This window comes from Halichoeres trimaculatus, unplaced genomic scaffold (genome assembly GCF_033239565.1).
Source record: "Halichoeres trimaculatus isolate MK-OKI-2021-1 unplaced genomic scaffold, fHalTri1.1 fHalTri1_scaffold_4, whole genome shotgun sequence".
Lineage (NCBI taxonomy): Eukaryota > Metazoa > Chordata > Actinopteri > Labriformes > Labridae > Halichoeres > Halichoeres trimaculatus.
Window position 1 is genome coordinate 27,257,740 of NW_027437182.1, and position 16,450 is coordinate 27,274,189.

Genomic DNA, 16,450 nt, shown 5'->3' on the forward strand with positions numbered 1-16,450 from the left:
TCCTTGGAAATGGATATTGGTGCCTTTGTTCCGCAGGGGTTACGATTGTGTTGATTAAGAGGAAAAAAAATTTGTTTAATCGGTCCGCCCTCTCGGCTGGCCTCAGACGTCGTGTGAGCGACTGGGCTTCACCTGGCCAACAGATCAGCATTCAAACACCAGTGTTCGCTGAAAGAAGGAAGATAATGGAAAGCAAATTAATAACCAGGGTATTCAGGGACTACATCTCTCCTTGCAAAATCATTCTTCAGCATTGTCTAGGGATACTCAATTTCTTCCTTTTCCCCTCCAAACAGCCCATTAACCTTGAATGCCTGCCTGTCTGTTAACACTTCATGTTTTACTGTTGCTTGTGTCTGTCATGAAGAAAAACCATGGTCCAAATATTTCTGCAATCTGGACAGTATCTCCCTTATAATGTTACATATTAATTCCTTTAAGTGCATGTGTGGGTAGTCAGCCTTGTGAGTATGTTCACTCCTGTGTCTATATCTGCAGCCTTGTGTCTAAGTACACACACACACACTCACTCACACAAAAGTGCATTTGAAAATGATGGATCATGGCGTTATGCAACTCTTTGCACACACAGCGCCTGTTTTAAAAGTTACGGTGGGGGATATTATGGCTCATCTTTGAAAGCAGGAGGTTGTAAAACATCATCGTAACTCCCTCATGTGACAAGACGTTTTACAGTCACACTATTAAAAGCTATTGAGAGAGCATGGGCCATGTAAGCTATGGAGGAGGGTGAGCGGCAGACAAATGTAGGCAGCATGCTCTGTCAGTCTGTCTGACGCAGCACTGAAAACAGGGCATTCCTCGCTGTAAGGAGTGCAGCTGCCCTAAGAAAATGTTGTTCTTTAATTAAATCATCTCTGTGCAGGGTAAAGGAGGGGAGAGGCAGATGGGTACGGTAACCTTGAGCAAATGGCTGTAAACACTGAGCAGTAAGGAGTGTTGCAGGCGCTTTGTGAGGTAGTGGTGGCGGAGGTGGAGGTGGTGGTGGTGGTGTGTGTATGTGCGCACAAGTAATGTGTGTGAACACTTTCCGAAGTGATCGCCAATTAAAACAAGCCTTGGCTTAGTCAAAACTGAAACGGACTCTTGCAATCGCAGTTGAATCAGCCATCAGAGCTCATTACAGAAATCAGGTGATCGGCCTCTGAAGCAGCTTCAGCTTACCAAATTAAAACATGGAGCCATGATTAAATATTGAGAATAACACAGCGCTGAGGTCCCAATGCACTGAAAAATAACAAAGACTAACTAAAGCCTGTGTATTATTAGGGAGAGCTGACCTGAGATAAGCTGCATTTTTAATAAGTTGATCTTTGGATATTTTTAATAGTTTTTTCATATACTATAGACCTATGTTTGTTTAAACTGTTGACCAGGAATTGATGATTAAACATGAAACTATACATAATGTATCAGTCCATGATGTTTTTTTTATTTTCATAATCAGAAGATAAATATATCTTTAGTGATACAGTATATGCATAGCTTAATGTAGCTTTGTTTTAAATAAATCTACATCTGCCACCATGTAGGAATTAACTTGTAATGATGCATCAGGGTAGTGTTTATGTGTCAGAGGGTGTTAGAGCTTAGCAAATAGTGAAACGTGGTAATCACATTAGCAATGCTTCAGCCTAGTTTAGTGAGGGAATTAATTGGGACTATTAAAGGGACTTTGTGTCAGGGTGATGGCTCAATGCCGCCGGGTAACTCGAGCAGACAGTTTCTCCTCCCTGTGATGTCTCTCAGTCGAGCAGCGGTAGGTCAGGGCGGCTAATGCTGAGATATGAGAGGAATAATTCCGCTATCTCCGTGTTGATCCATGTCCTGTGGTTTCGTCCAGCCGGCCCCAGGCATCTGCTGCTTGACAGAAAGTTGGCGCACGGACCACAGTCCGAATTAACCCCGAGGACCACGACACCGACTAAAAAAAGCTCCACCATAAAAAGCGCTCAGACAATTTTTTAGTCGTGTGGCTGAGGGTCTTGTCGTTTAGGCTATAGCTATCAAAGGCCGAATAAAGATTCTTAAGAATACTCCTGTAGTTGTCAAACGCGCTCAAACTGCTCTTTCTTACATCTGATGCACGAGAGCTGATGATGGGTGAGCTGCACTTCACGCTGCAGTCGCTAGGGGGAGGCATGAATGAGGACACACAGCTCTCCTCTGCACAGACTGATTGCAAACTATTGTGGGTTCAGTCAAACCATTTTACTAAAACTGGAATTAAAACAGACATTTTAAGATTACTATAAATATTTCTTTCAAAAATGAACTAAAAAAGTTAAATTTTATTTGATAAATTAATAAAAATCACAAGTTGCCTGGTGTTAATTACTGCGGCACATTTCTTTCAGACTATATAGAGAGAAAGAGATTGAATCAAAGCTCGTTTCGCCTTTCACCCCCTCAGATTTTAACCAGTGAGAAACTCTCAGCACAGAGAATAATATAAATATGAAGAGTGGGTTTTAGCAAAAGAGCCCAGTGAACATGTCATTTAGGATTCAAGCTTTCCATTTGGCCGCCTGAAAGAGACTCAACGCCGATAGTCCTGCTGGTCATCTCACTCGATAGAATGCAAATTTTGAGGTGTATAGGGCCTGGTGCGGGAAAGCCATTGATTTGAGATGAATACAGTGGCTACTCTCAGACCCTTCACAGTTATTAGGACTAATAGAGAAAGATAAAATAGTGGGAGAGAGAAGCACAGGTCCCCACAAATGCTCTAAATAGCTGGCTACTCCACAGGCCTCTCGGAGAGTTTGGCTTGCAATTTGCATTCCTTTGTGTGACAACTTGTAATCCTCCCCTCAGCATGCCAAGAAACACACAACAGATTTATTGTCCCAGTCAACAAATCGTTTAAGTCATCCCAAACCTATTACTGCCCAAAGCAGAGGGAGCCTCACATGCAGCCTCATGTAACGTCTCGACTCCACCGCCTGGAAACACGGGGCCCTGCACGGCTGGGGCCCACAGCTCGTCCGTCTTGTTGGCCCCCAGTCTTTTCAGGCTGCATACACTTCTCAGTTTTTTTTTTTTAACCTTCTGTGAGCAGCATGTGTGGCAGAAAGGGACCGAAACCATGGATCAGACTGAGACTATTTGGTGTCAAAACAGCGGAGATACACAGATTGGGGTTTGCACCGCTGCGAGGCCACACAAGCTGCGCTGCAACGGAGAGTACAAGTTTGTAAGAGGCGTTTTTTATTGCTGTAGAATAACCGTGACACTGCGTCAAACCACGATACCTTCCGTTTTTTTTCTAATGGAAAATAAATATATGACCGTGAAAAATAAACACGTTATGATTTGTTAGGTTATATATATTTTTTTATTTCTATAATCATCTGTTTAACATCAAATATAGCCTCATGTGTCAGGCAATACTACGTTTCTTGGTATTCCCTCTTTCTTAATTGGTCTTTCCCTGTTAGCGTCATTTACTCTAGTGACGAGCGTCGCAGTAATCATAAAACGCAGTCTATCTTATTTAAATCATGATTTGTAATCTTTATTTTTTGACAACATGACGTCAGTAAGTCATTTGTTTGCTCCTGTTATTGTATTTGCTGGAGCGGAACCACGTCCTCACGTGCAGGAAAACCACTACAGCGTAAATTTGTAATTATACTATAGGCTATATAATTTTTCTATTTGTTGTGAGACGATGATGCTTGCACAGCATGCACTTTTAGGTTAAAGTTTGTTTATTTGTTTTGTTTTTATTTTGTTTTTCTAGTTGGAAATCAGGCACCTGAAAAGAATTTTACATAAACTGAATTAGTGAGCTGAACCGAATTGATCTGAAAAGAAATGGGGTTATGATAAAAGATAAAGGGGAGCGACAGAGAGAGTGAGACATCACAGCCCATCTGTGAGTCTCGGCCTCACGCAGCAGGACTCAAACGCAAGGTCAGCCCAGAGAGAGGGAGACGGGGGAAGATCTCTCCCCCACCGGTCATCTCTCCACAAACACAACGGGTCCTTTGAATCGTTTGTTTGGACACACACTTTCATGCCTAATTATTGTTTTTCTTTTTTCGTTGTGCCCACAAGTTGCGCGTGCGTAATGCAGGACAGACTGCATTTATGCCACCAGTCCTCTGAAACCACAGTAAACGGCGCTGCGCTTGGCCCGCGTACCCCATCGCACGCACCGAGGAGCGGACACGGGACGGTGGCTTAGTGAGCGTGTTTCTCCTTTCAAGGAAACGGTCAACGCCGCTATAATTATAACTCAAGCCAAAATCCGTTTTAGAATCTGAATGAAAAAAACATCTTCACACATCCATCTACATTTGTTTTATTCAACCACTTTTGGTAACTGCCCGGGACGAAGTTTCTCTATTCCACATACAACAATGCTTTTGGGGAAAAACTGTCATATCAAATGACTGAGCAAGACAAAAATCATGTCACCTATGGGCGAGGCTATTTTTCTTAGGAGATGCATAAAGCATCTCAGTCTACTTCTATCCATGTAAAGCACGATGACGCAGTCACTGCCTCAGTGCACGCGGAGGAAATTACAGTAATAGTGCCATTTTAATTGTCCGCGTGCTCCCGGGATGATACAGAGCAGCCGCCCCCACCTATTAGTCATAACGTCAGAGTTTCTCTCCCGCCTTCAGAGGCTGATGTGACCAGTTATCACTTACTTCAAGGTCCGGTTCAGTCAATTTTCATGCCCTTTCTTTTTTCAGCCCTAATCCGTGTTTATCCTTATTTAAACGTCATTCACTGTAACACATAGAAACGTCATTATGCAGGTGAATGAAGGGGTTAAGAAAACAATTGTCCATCATTGTACAGAGCACACAACGGCGTGAAACCTGCATCATGCAGTCAAAGCTGAAACACATGTTCTCCATTTTCACAGTCACTAAAGCTGCTGTGTGATTCATTGACCGTATCCCCAGAATGACAACAGCCAACACACAATTCAGAAGAAAAAATAATAATAAAAATAAAATATAATAATAATAATAATAATAATAATAATAATAATAATAATAATAATAATAATAATAATAATACTAATAATTTTGGCATAATAAATTTAGAAATAAGCTTATCTAAATGTTAGGCTAGTGACGCAGATATAAAAACATTTGTTATATACATTCAGTACACAACATTTTGATCCATTACTTAAAATCAGGTAAACAAAACCATTACAAATCCTTTAAAAAAAGCTAAATTGTTAGAACCATCAAGTTTAGGTTTGGAAGGTTTAATTTATTTTATTTATTTATTTATTTATTTATTTATTTAATTATTATACAGAAATATAATAGTGCAGTTGAGTGAAGCAAAAAAAAATAAAAACTTTGATTTATTTTATGTTTTTTACATCCAACAGCAGAGCTGTTTTTAAAATAATAAAAATATAGTTTGGAGTGTTTGGATTTGTGCTTGGCAGAAAAAGCTGGAATTGTTTTACAGAGCTGTGGGACCTTGTTTTGAAGATTATACGTTTAAGTTTATTTGAGTTTAGGTACAATTAATCTGCCCCTGAAGTTGGAGTTTTCGAATTGTGTCAATAGGTACAGTAAATATCCCAGTCAATGTAAATAAGAAATAGGGCTTCATGAGTTATAGATATTCATATAGAAATATAATAAATGAATAACATTATATGAAGCAAATAAATTGAAATAATGTTTATTTTTTAAATGTGTATTCATACCTGTATTCTTCCAAAAAGTAAAAAAAAAAAAAAAAAAAAAAAAAAAGCACTGGAAAACACAATACATAACAAGAGGTCAGAATGGGACAGACAAGAAAGCACAAAGCGTCCTGATTAAATACATCTCTCCCCCAAGGCACAAGTGTAGCCGTCATGACCTAAGCTCCATGATTTTGGTCTGAATACATTTGTCTGGCCACACGGCTTCTTGCACACATGCCCCTGGTTACGTTGTCTCCTTTTGCAAGACTTCCCACAGATTCTGAGAGTAACTCAATCTGTCGACAATCAATAGGCTGCCCAGAGCCTCCTGAATAAATACATGATTTAATTATTTGGAAAAAGCTGCTACATGGCTTATTTTTGTAACTCATCCAAGAAGACCAAAAGCAGAAAAAGAGTAAGAGTGAGGTGCTCCAAATTTGTTTAAATGGAATTAATTCAGAAAAAAAATACTTTTAAAACAATTCAGTTTTCACCACTGTCAGAGAATATGTGATTCAGTATGAAAGAAACAGGTGTTTCCCTTTTTTTCTGAGTTGGAGAGCCCCACCATTAGCTTTTGGACACCCTCATCCTCTGCCCCTCACTTTGCAGACTTGCTTCACCTCCTCTCTCCTATAGAAGGCCTGCTGCTGCTGCTCTCCTCTCCTCCTCCTCCTCCTCCTCCTCTTGGGCTTTTGATCAAAGCTGGCCTCTCTGCCACAGCTGCCCATCAGGGGGCTCCTCACCCTCACCTACAACAACACAGCCTGCTGGGCGCCCCTCTCTGATGCACACACATGGGTGCAAACACAGGGGCAGACACAAGAACCCACACGCAGATTCACACACACGGATCAAACCTCCCACAAGTCAAAAAAGTTATTGATGTCTTCCAAAACGGGAAGTAGGAAGTTTTAAACTGAGAGATGTCGCTTGTTTTGCATGTGTTTGAGAAAAAGAGAGACTGGAGGGTGGACAGCCTCTATTTTATATTCTATAAGTTCTTTACAGAGTGAAGGAGACAGGAGATGTTATCCAGAGTACATGCTATGCTTTGACTGTGCAAACACATTATGTGCTTGGAGCTGTGTTTTCCACATGCAGACACCAGAACAAACAGCCAGTACAGCTTGCTTACATGAGAAGGACTGTACTTAGTTCCACCTGTAAGCTTTTATCATCTGAAGGCCCAGTGCACGAGTTACTTCCTTTTTTGCACTTGACCTCAAAACTCCTCTCATTTGGCATGTGTGCATCCAATTACAGCCATAAGAAACACTTTACTCTTCTTTTCAGATGCACAGAGAGCCTTGTGAGACACATTCTTTATAAACTTATTTTCATTGAGGCAACAAATGTTTGCTGACTTATTTCTCTTTCTTGTTGGATACTCTTTGAAAGTCCTCTCCAGAACTGGAAGTAATTCTGTTGAAACATCTGGTGATGACTCAGGCTGCATATCAGATACACTTCACATGTGATTCATTATCCTGAGGTTGGTCTGTCCCGGGCAAATTGGACTTTGTATATTTTCAGACGGTCCCATACATATACATGGGACCCGGCTGTGATGACACATCGGCCCCATGAAAGTGTTTCCAGTGTTTGTGTCCCGGTTCAAAGGGGTTGATGGGTACCTCCGCTGGTGATGTGACACAGGAAGCACCTTAGGCCAATCCTCTCCACCCCTCACCTGTGGCCCCTGGAGCCCCACGTCCCCATGTTACCCTACTTCCCAACAACACTGGGGTCGATTAACTAATTAAGTGCCAATTACAGCATTAACTGCCTCCCCAAGGTTGTGAGGTGGCAGTTTGGCGAGGCGTTGAGCAAGTGGCCACAGGGGTGACCCAGAACAAGTTCAAAAGGGTTTCATCTCTGAATACACAATGACAAAGAAGAAGGTTGGATGCCGCAGGGTTAGAGGATGACTCAGTATATTTAACATGCTGAAGAAAATAACTAACAACTGCTGTGTTTGACAAATTTATGGAGCATGTTGTGCTTTTTAATTACATTAACGCACAACGAAATGCTGAAACTTACAAAAGGGAATTATATGTAAGGGTGTATAATGTAAAGATGTCTCTTCTTGTAACATACTCAGTGGTCCTGCCTAAAAGGTGAGCGCTTTTCTCCTGGGGTTAATGCATAAGACAGTGCCAACAAGTTTAGAAAATAAAGAGGAAAAACTGCAAGGGCTCATCAACTATTTTTATCTTGAAAAACTACTTCATCTGACAGCCTCCTCACAAGCTATGCAGGTTCAAACACACATGAGACTTATTTCTGATGATCCAACAGGGGTCTGCCCATGTTATCCCTCTTATAGACACAACTACTGTTAACACCTCTCGCCTGTGCTGAATACACTACTCTCTCTGTGTGCAAGGCTCTTTTTTTCCTCCTTCAAACCCCCTGCTGCTGGCTCAGCCTGTGCTTAAACGGTCAAAGTTTAAGGGGCTATAGAGTCAATGCGGTGGAAAGCATAAAGGGTAATATCAATATCTCTTCAAAGGGGTGGATGTACAGGATGAAGGGCGGGTACATAAGTAGCAGTCGATGTAAGGCTCAAATGTTTCCTGTGTAGAGTTGAAGTCAATCTGCCGTCAGTTTGCTTAGTTTACAGGGAAACTTAAAACTGTAATTCATTAAATGATACATTTATTTCAGAGGTACTTCTTTGAGGGTTAGTGAAGCAATTTTATGGTTATTTCAAACTCTAATTTTTAAGAAAATCTACCTGGTAGGTTGGCTTGGATGTGAATTTAATCTTGTTGCCTTGCAAAGGGGAAACTGCCCCCCTGGAAAAGGATTTCCTTTTGGAAAACCGAAGTTCAAATCCCTTTTGTTACCTATACATCCCTCAGAGCAGCTGTGATCCAACTTCACTCCAGTGCCTGCTCCCAGCGTGCATGTGTTAGAGTTAGCCTTGGCCCTGCTCACTTCCCACAGGCGTAGTTATTGGACCTTTTTCCCTCACATTTAGTACCAACAGGCTGCATCCCGGGCTCCCCCTCACCCTGTGTTTACCCAGGCTGGACGCCCACCTCCCTTTCAGCAGGTTCACACAGAGTTCTGGGGTTTCTACTGGCCGAGTGAGGCCTGTGTCAAGAAATCACATCATCATTATGGCAGAGAGGGGAGCAACATCACTGCTAAAAAGCCAGGCATCTAACAGCAGAGCTCTCTCAACTTTCCATTCAGTGGGCAAACAAGCAGCTTCACAGAAGGTGGGAGGAATGCAGGGAGGACAGCCAGTGAGAAAAGGACAGACGAAATGTATCAGAGTGAAAATATTGTCTGAGCTTGAGGTGACAAATGAAGACATTTTTGCTGAGTGAGGAGGTGAAGCTTTGAGATGTAATCTATCTCACCTTTTAGGCATTTTAGTGAGGTCGAGGATAATTAATGTGAGGCAAAAGTTTTCTTAAGCTCTGTGGCTTCCAAGGCATTCATACAAATGTTATGTGAGACAGGAGGAGAGGGAAAAAAGACACCATGGGAGTGAAGACAGCAAGGAGGAGCGACACCGAGAGAAGGAAGATGAGGAGTCTGTCAGAATCCAGGAAAACACAAGATGACCCAACATAAGTGGCTGCAACTGTTGGGCATTATCATCCTTCTGCATGGCCAGAAATTCCTGCAATGCAGGAAAGCATGCATAGATATATACACACAAATGGACAATCCAAAGAATGCTGACAGCAACTGCTCCTTATGCGCCTTCAGTGTTGAGTGGGAATCTGAGGAATGGTTTCAGGAGGAATTTCAGATATCTGAGGCCATCTTTCACTTTCCTCCTCGTGAAGGAATTTAAGCTCATAATGTTTTGTGAAAGCACTGAACATCTGAGACTCATTCATCAACCAACACAGCTTGTGTGTTACTGATTCAATGCTACAACTGTGCTAAAAGGAAGAGCAAATGCCCGTGTACTCCATGCAGGAATACATCAGGTCGCAGGTTAACACTTAAACCAGCAGCCTTTAATGAAATATTACCCCCCTACCTCCAACTTCGCTCTCACTCTCTGCGTCTGTGCGTCTCTATCTCTCATCTCTCCTTCGCTGAATGTTTCTCCTGGCACTCAGCTCCCCTGTCCGTGTGCATCAACAAACACAAGAGGAGGAACCAGCAACTGTATTAACAGATGGCCAGAGTCAATAAAACACACACAAATCAAGTGCTGGACACATCTGCTGCATGTAGAGTCTGACTAATCTTTCTGTGTGGTTCGAGCCGGAGTGATGGAATCACAGCAGCCCGGCCAGATTAGAGAGGACGGAGAGGATCTCCCAGGGGGCTGCAAGCAGCTTTGTAAAAGATCGTAGAAAAGAGAAAGAGGAGGATAGAGACTGGGGGTGGGGGTTAATGTTTAAATCAAATTAAGTCAGAATTGTAAATGAAAGACAGAAACTAATGTCCTATCATGAGTCTATTGGTTTACTACATGTAATTCTTTTAGAGCAAAGCAGCACCCGAGGTCACAGGTTTTCATGACCTGAGAATGAAGAAAGGTAAGGAAGCTGTGGTGGTTCTATCAGGGCCTGTGTTTAATTTCTGTCATATAACACAACCTTTTAAAATGAGGCATTAAAATGAGGCATCTAACTAAGGATGAAAACCAAAAAGTATTGAATGAATTAAAATCTCAACTAGTTTCAACAATTTTAAGCACACAGACCATGTTTCTCACTCTGGACTAAACTCAGAGTTTAAAAACCAGGAGTTGTTCTCACAACAATATGAATCTGGGGAAATGCTTGCATGATTTAATAGATTTCCAAAAGTTTGACTTTCTCTAACAAAAAATATCTCCAGCAATATCTTTTTTGCAACCAGCATCTACTAATTCCATAAATTCAAGTAGAACTGCAAATCCCATAGGAGTTCAGTCACTGTGTAAAATGTTAATAAGACCAGATTTAATGGTCTGGAAATCATTTCAACTCTATCTTTAATTGAAAACAGTGGAAAGACAGCTTGTTATGTTAAAACAAAATTTTTATTTCTTAGTGCTCATTTTTTTAAACTTGCAACATGTTTCAAAAAAGTTGTGAAAGGGACAACAAAACACTAAAAATGTTGTGTAATGCTGAAAAAAAAAAGAATAACCTGGAGGAATATCTCCCAACAAGTTAAAGAAATGTGCAACAGGTTAGAAAGATGACTGGGTATAATTAAGGCATTCCAGGGAGGCTGAGTCCCCTTGGAAGTAAAGATGGAAAGAGATTCACCACTCTGCCTGAGAAAATAACTCAGCAGTTTTAGAATTATGTTCCTCAGCATGAAACTGCAAAGAATTTGAGAGTTTCATCAGCTACAGCACATCGATCGATAAAGGAATCCAAGAATCTGGAGAAACCCCTGTGAAAAAGACAAGATTGAAAATTGTAGGGATAGACCGATTATCAGCCGGGCTAGTTATCGAGGCCAATGTTTAGCATATTTTGAGGCATAGCGACATCTGTCTTTTTTTATCCGGCAGCCGATAAGTAACAAATTTAAAACTGTGTTGTTGCGGCTCTGATGCAGCCGCTCCGCTGTCTGCAGTCACTACTCAGTCCCCAGCACTGTCCCACCCACAGTACCATCTGATTGGTTACAAGCAGAGCCATGGCCTGGGAAACAGCCAATCAGCATTGCAGTTATTACAGTTATTGCAGTTGGATTGAAATTTTGGAAAACTTTATTTACTGTAGAAAACTTTAGCTATTATTTTTTTTATATCTTCATTTAACTTATAAAACATGTTGCTAAGCCTGGGAGCTGTTTAAGAAACATTTGTTTGAAGGCATTTGAATGAAGCTAAGTTTTGGAGTTGGTATTGTTCAAAATTTTGACAACGATATTTTCACTTTGACTGCAAATTAATATCAGCTTCAAATATCAGATATCGGCCTCCTTAACTACAAATAATCAGTATTGGTATCGGCCCTAAAAATCTATATCGGTCTTATTTGGGCCCTAAGGTGGTGCTGTGCCAAAAATGTCATTCAACTTTGTCACTGCAGGTGGAACAGCATGGATGTGCCACATCCAAGAATATTGAGAAACAAGCTTTCTGATGGTAAAGCTTTGAAAACTGTCTGAATAAAAAGAGCTTAAATATTAAGTTTTGTAGCTGGAGAAGTAATGTAGAAGAGCCAATTCAAAGTATGTTTCATTCACAGAATCCATAAAAGTTAGATACTCTAGATTCACTGTTTACTCAATCTGCTTGTGGAATGTTTAAAACATCATCTTTTGTCTGCTTTTACTATAAATTTGATCAGAGTCAGGATTTGAGTTCTGGATTTAATTAGTTCATGTGTCTTCTTAATGAAAACAGAACCAGTGCAGTAACTGCTGCTCACACGTCCATTTCAGCAGAATCCCACGTCACCAGGATGTCAAACATTACCAGTGAGATTTAATTGGAAATAGGTCATTATGGTGCGGCCAGCACTGCATTGGCTGCAGAGATGTGACCTGCCTGCTGATGATGATATCCAAGGTTAATGCCGTACAAAGTTAATCCTCCATTTTTCTGAAAACACATCAGACAAATAATGCACAAACTGAATTATAGAGGAGCCCACTGGAAAAATAATGAACACTGACAAAAATAAAGCAGCAAACATCAAACAGATGTAATCAGATGAGGTGGATAAGCATTGGGGGTTCAGTTAATTCCCAACAAATTATCTAATCCAGATGTTGCACTCTCAGTATAAACACAGTGCCCTGCAGAATCATAAAACAAATAAGCATGAAAAAGGTTTAAAGTTTCAAACAGAGCCTAACCCGGGACTGAGACCTTTCCACTTAAAAAAAAAAAAAGAAAAGAAAAGAAAAGAAAAATCCACACCACACAATCCCCCTTTGCTGCCTCCTTGAAACAGGAAAATGTAAATATGGTAATATTTAGCACGTGTTTTAAAACAGATCGGTTTTCTCAAGTAGAGAGAAGCACAGAGAGAGAGACAGGCAGACAGGGAGGAAAAGAAATAAAAAAAAACTGGCCCACACACGTTAGAAGGCCTCCCCAGATTTGTGTGTGTGTTCCAGTCTGTGCAATGTGGACGGGCTGCGGCTTCCTCTGTTTGCACACAGCTCCACCAAGAGCTCTGGCCCGGCGCTGATGGCCCTGACACGCTCCAAAACACCAAACTGGATCTGTCCCACTGTGAGTCTAGAGAGTCAACAACAACTTAAACAAAGGAAAACACCACTCCAACGGATCGCATCATCCATCTGGGCACCACGGCCATCTTTCATGGAGGAAAAATAGGAGGAGGAAAATAAAGGAGGGGAGTGAGAGAAAGAGAGAAAGGGAGAGGAATAGAGCAGGGGGAGGAGCAGAAATGGAAACATATGGATGTGTTTAAGGACCACCAGGGAAGGGAAACTTGTGCATTTTCGCATAAACCCTGATAAACTCCAAATATGTAATTACACGGGGTTTAGGGCTTGTCTGTTGCCGATTCATTCAGGAATTTCTGGTTACGTCTCTCAGAGCGCTGGGGTGTAACAGGGCTCTTTATCGTTCTCAAGTGGCAGATCTGCTCGGCTTTAGCGCGGCTGAGCCTTACACACACACACACACACACACTCAGCTGTGGACCTGCTCAGTGTGAGAGTGCCATTGTCCCCCCACCTCTTTAACAAGGCGGTGTGTGAAAGAAGAAAGCAGTCAAAAGAAATACCTCCAACTACATAAAACAGCCAAAGAAGTGGAGACCCTTGTAAAATACCTGCAGCACGTTTAAAGATTTCATCACGTCGCAATATTTATAGTTCTCCCAATTCCTTGTCAGTGTTTGTAGCCAATTTGTTGTGCTCCAATAAATAGACTGGCCTATTTATCAGCAGACCACATGGCAGCCATTTATAGTGGCTAACAAGAGGCAGATGTGTTTTGTATATGTTTTCACATGCAGGTTTGACGCGCTGACAGGCTGAGACAGATAGCTGAGATGTACAACCTCTGTCCTGACTGCAGCGCTGGCTGTAAACATCAGCTCTGATTAGACCGTGGAAAACACAAACATGCTTCTCTGGTCATCCCTGAGCCGTATTTGTCTTCCCATGACAAAGGTCTTAGATTTCACGCACCGGCTGCATCACTTTACAGCAACTTGCGCTGAAGGAGTGTGCACCTTTCTCTGCAGCTTGTGAGGCCTTTGCATGTGTGATCTCTATCCCTGTGTGTAAACACAAACTCAGCGTTGTGTGTGCGCATTTAAAAGCATCCATTTCTTTGTACTTCCTCATGTTGTGTGAGTATGTGTCTGTGTGTGTGTGTGTGTGTGTCTGAGTGTTGCCAATTACCCCAGCTATAAATACAAGATCCCCATCCGTCACTGAGTTTCTGGGTGGCTGCAGCGCCGCCATAATTGGTTTCAGATGGTCACCGGGATCCTTCTCTCTCTGCTGCAGCGCCGTCACACTGCCTGTGTGTGAGAGAGAGCCGCAGGGGAGAGCAGGGGAAAAAAAGATGAGTGACAGGAGTGAATAAATACAGAGCGAGCACAGGAATAAACAAGCAGACACTAAATGTTTCTTTTGTCCTGAAATTCTCCTCAGCTGGTGAGTTGGGAGGGGAAAAATGACCTGGTAACTCTTCAAAAGCTCAAGGTTTGGGAACATTAGTGTTTTCATTTTAAAGTGATGCTTTAAAACAGACAATTTATTCCACTTATGTAATATTTTTTACATCAATTAATTTAATATAAAAGGCAAATCAAAAATCTAATCTTGATAAACACTTACAGCAATATGAAACACAAATATCACAAGCAGAAAATATTTTTTTTATAGCTTAAAGAACCTCAAGTGTAATTGCAGCTAGACAACTTTTGGTTGAATTACAATTTCCAAATGAGTCATAACGTTTAATTATATTAATGTAGCATGGCTTTGCATAGCAATTTGACTTGTTTTGATCTATTTGAGAATTAAGTTTAAATTGGCCTCAGTGCTGCTTCTCTATCAGGCCCCTCAGGACACTTGATCAATGGACATATTAACAATGAATTAGCAGACCGGGCCTATTGATTCACAGAGCAGAGGACGCTGTGACTCGGTGACAGCTGGTGAGGAGCTCCGTTTCAAAAAGGTTGGATCGAAGAGGAATTACAAGCAACCTAAGCAACCTAAGCAAGGCTCTGTGCCTCTAAATGCAGGGCATTATTGAAAGCACTGTGAGGTTGGTTGGGGGTATGTTGTGGAATAAGAGAAAGGAAAGTGACCTTCATCTGACAATTAAATACAAAAAAAGGAAGAAAAAAAAAGAAAGAAAAGGAAATAAATTAAATAGATCTTTTAATCTTAATTTGTTTAAAGGTCTATAAATGATAAAGAAAAATGACCTAAATTCACCAGCTTATGACTACATTTCCACACAATGTTGAATTAAATTTTTGTTTTAGAGATGTGTTAAATCTTTCACCAACAATTTTTTGATGCCTTTTTTAAAGAAAAGTATGAAACTTTTTAGTCTTTTAAAAACTTAGTTTTAATGTTCATGCTAGCATTGGAGATATTGGTGACAATACTGAGACTACAAGCACTCTTTAATAATTTCACCTGGTAGTCTAACCTTAATAGAAAGAATAACACACTCTCCTTCATAGCGAGTTCTCAGGTCAACAATTCTTTCACACAAAAGTCAACACTACTTTCCACAATCCAACTTTCTATGTTGGCCAGCGCTACCTGTTTTCCTCCCGGTCGTGGGAAAGCAGTCAGGAGGACTCAAAGTGTTTTTTTTCCCCTCTCTCCCTCTCCCTCTTTGTACGGTTTGTGTTAATGTGGAAGCAGCTCACTAATTATTACAGACATTTCTGGTCAGCCGAGCCAAGAGCATGTGGACATGCAGGAATCCACCACTGTTATAAATCCATTAAATCCCTCTCATTAGAGCATGAGCCTCATCGCTGCGAGGCGGGACACGCAGAGTGAGGGCGCGTGCTGTTCCTCACACCGGGTGTCGCCATGCTCCTTCTGCCGCAGTCATTACTGGCTCGCTGTGGCTCTAATTGACTCAGTAAACAACAACACAACTTCTGCACAACAAAGCAGATGAGCTCATTTCAAAGCCTGTGTGACTTTGAAAAAGACCGGCAAGTACATTGTGACAGAGGACGCATTAAAATCCTTAAAGGAAGAAAAAAGGTATCAGTAAAAAATTCTGAGGTGGTTAAAGTGAAGCCACCTTTAAGCTTGTATGTTATTCTATTTCACTTTACTTAAAGTTGTGTACTTTTGTAATTTTAAAGCTCAACAATCCCCATCATATTTAAGCTTTGGAGGGAAAGTTTTTTTATAGTTCCCCACTAGGGCAGTATGACTCTAAAATGGCAAAAGAAGCAGCTTAAGTATTTTAAAACTGTAGAAATGAATGGAGCAATAAGTAAATTACAGTGTTAAGTAAACCTTAAGAGTTCTTTTAAAAGATAATTCTTAGCAAACTATCTTTTAAAAGAATTCTTAAGGTTTACTTAACACTGTAATTTACTGTATGTTTCCGTCATCTGTAATGCTGTTATTGTTTTTTCAAATGTATGTATTTTATTCGTTGCACATTGTATGATGTGATGTGTATTCATTTCGCATCTATAATTGTATAATTGTTGTATGTTTATTTTAATATGGACCCCAGGAAGACTAGCTGGTTGCTACGGCACCAGCTAATGGGGATCCTTAATAAATCAAATCAAATCAAATCAAATAAGTCACAAAAACACAGTTACACATGAACAT

The 16,450-nt window shown here is 40.9% G+C and overlaps 1 long non-coding RNA gene across 1 annotated transcript in view; it reads right to left on the bottom strand.

The window, feature by feature from the left end:
* LOC141789221 (uncharacterized) overlaps positions 1–16,450 on the bottom strand; it is a 64,896-nt gene continuing 48,446 nt past the window's right edge. Inside the window, exons 2-3 of the long non-coding RNA XR_012598186.1 lie at positions 14,018–14,139; positions 1–168 (exon numbers count right to left, since the gene is read on the bottom strand). This is a non-coding gene — a long non-coding RNA (uncharacterized LOC141789221). The remainder of the gene's footprint in view (positions 169–14,017; positions 14,140–16,450) is intronic.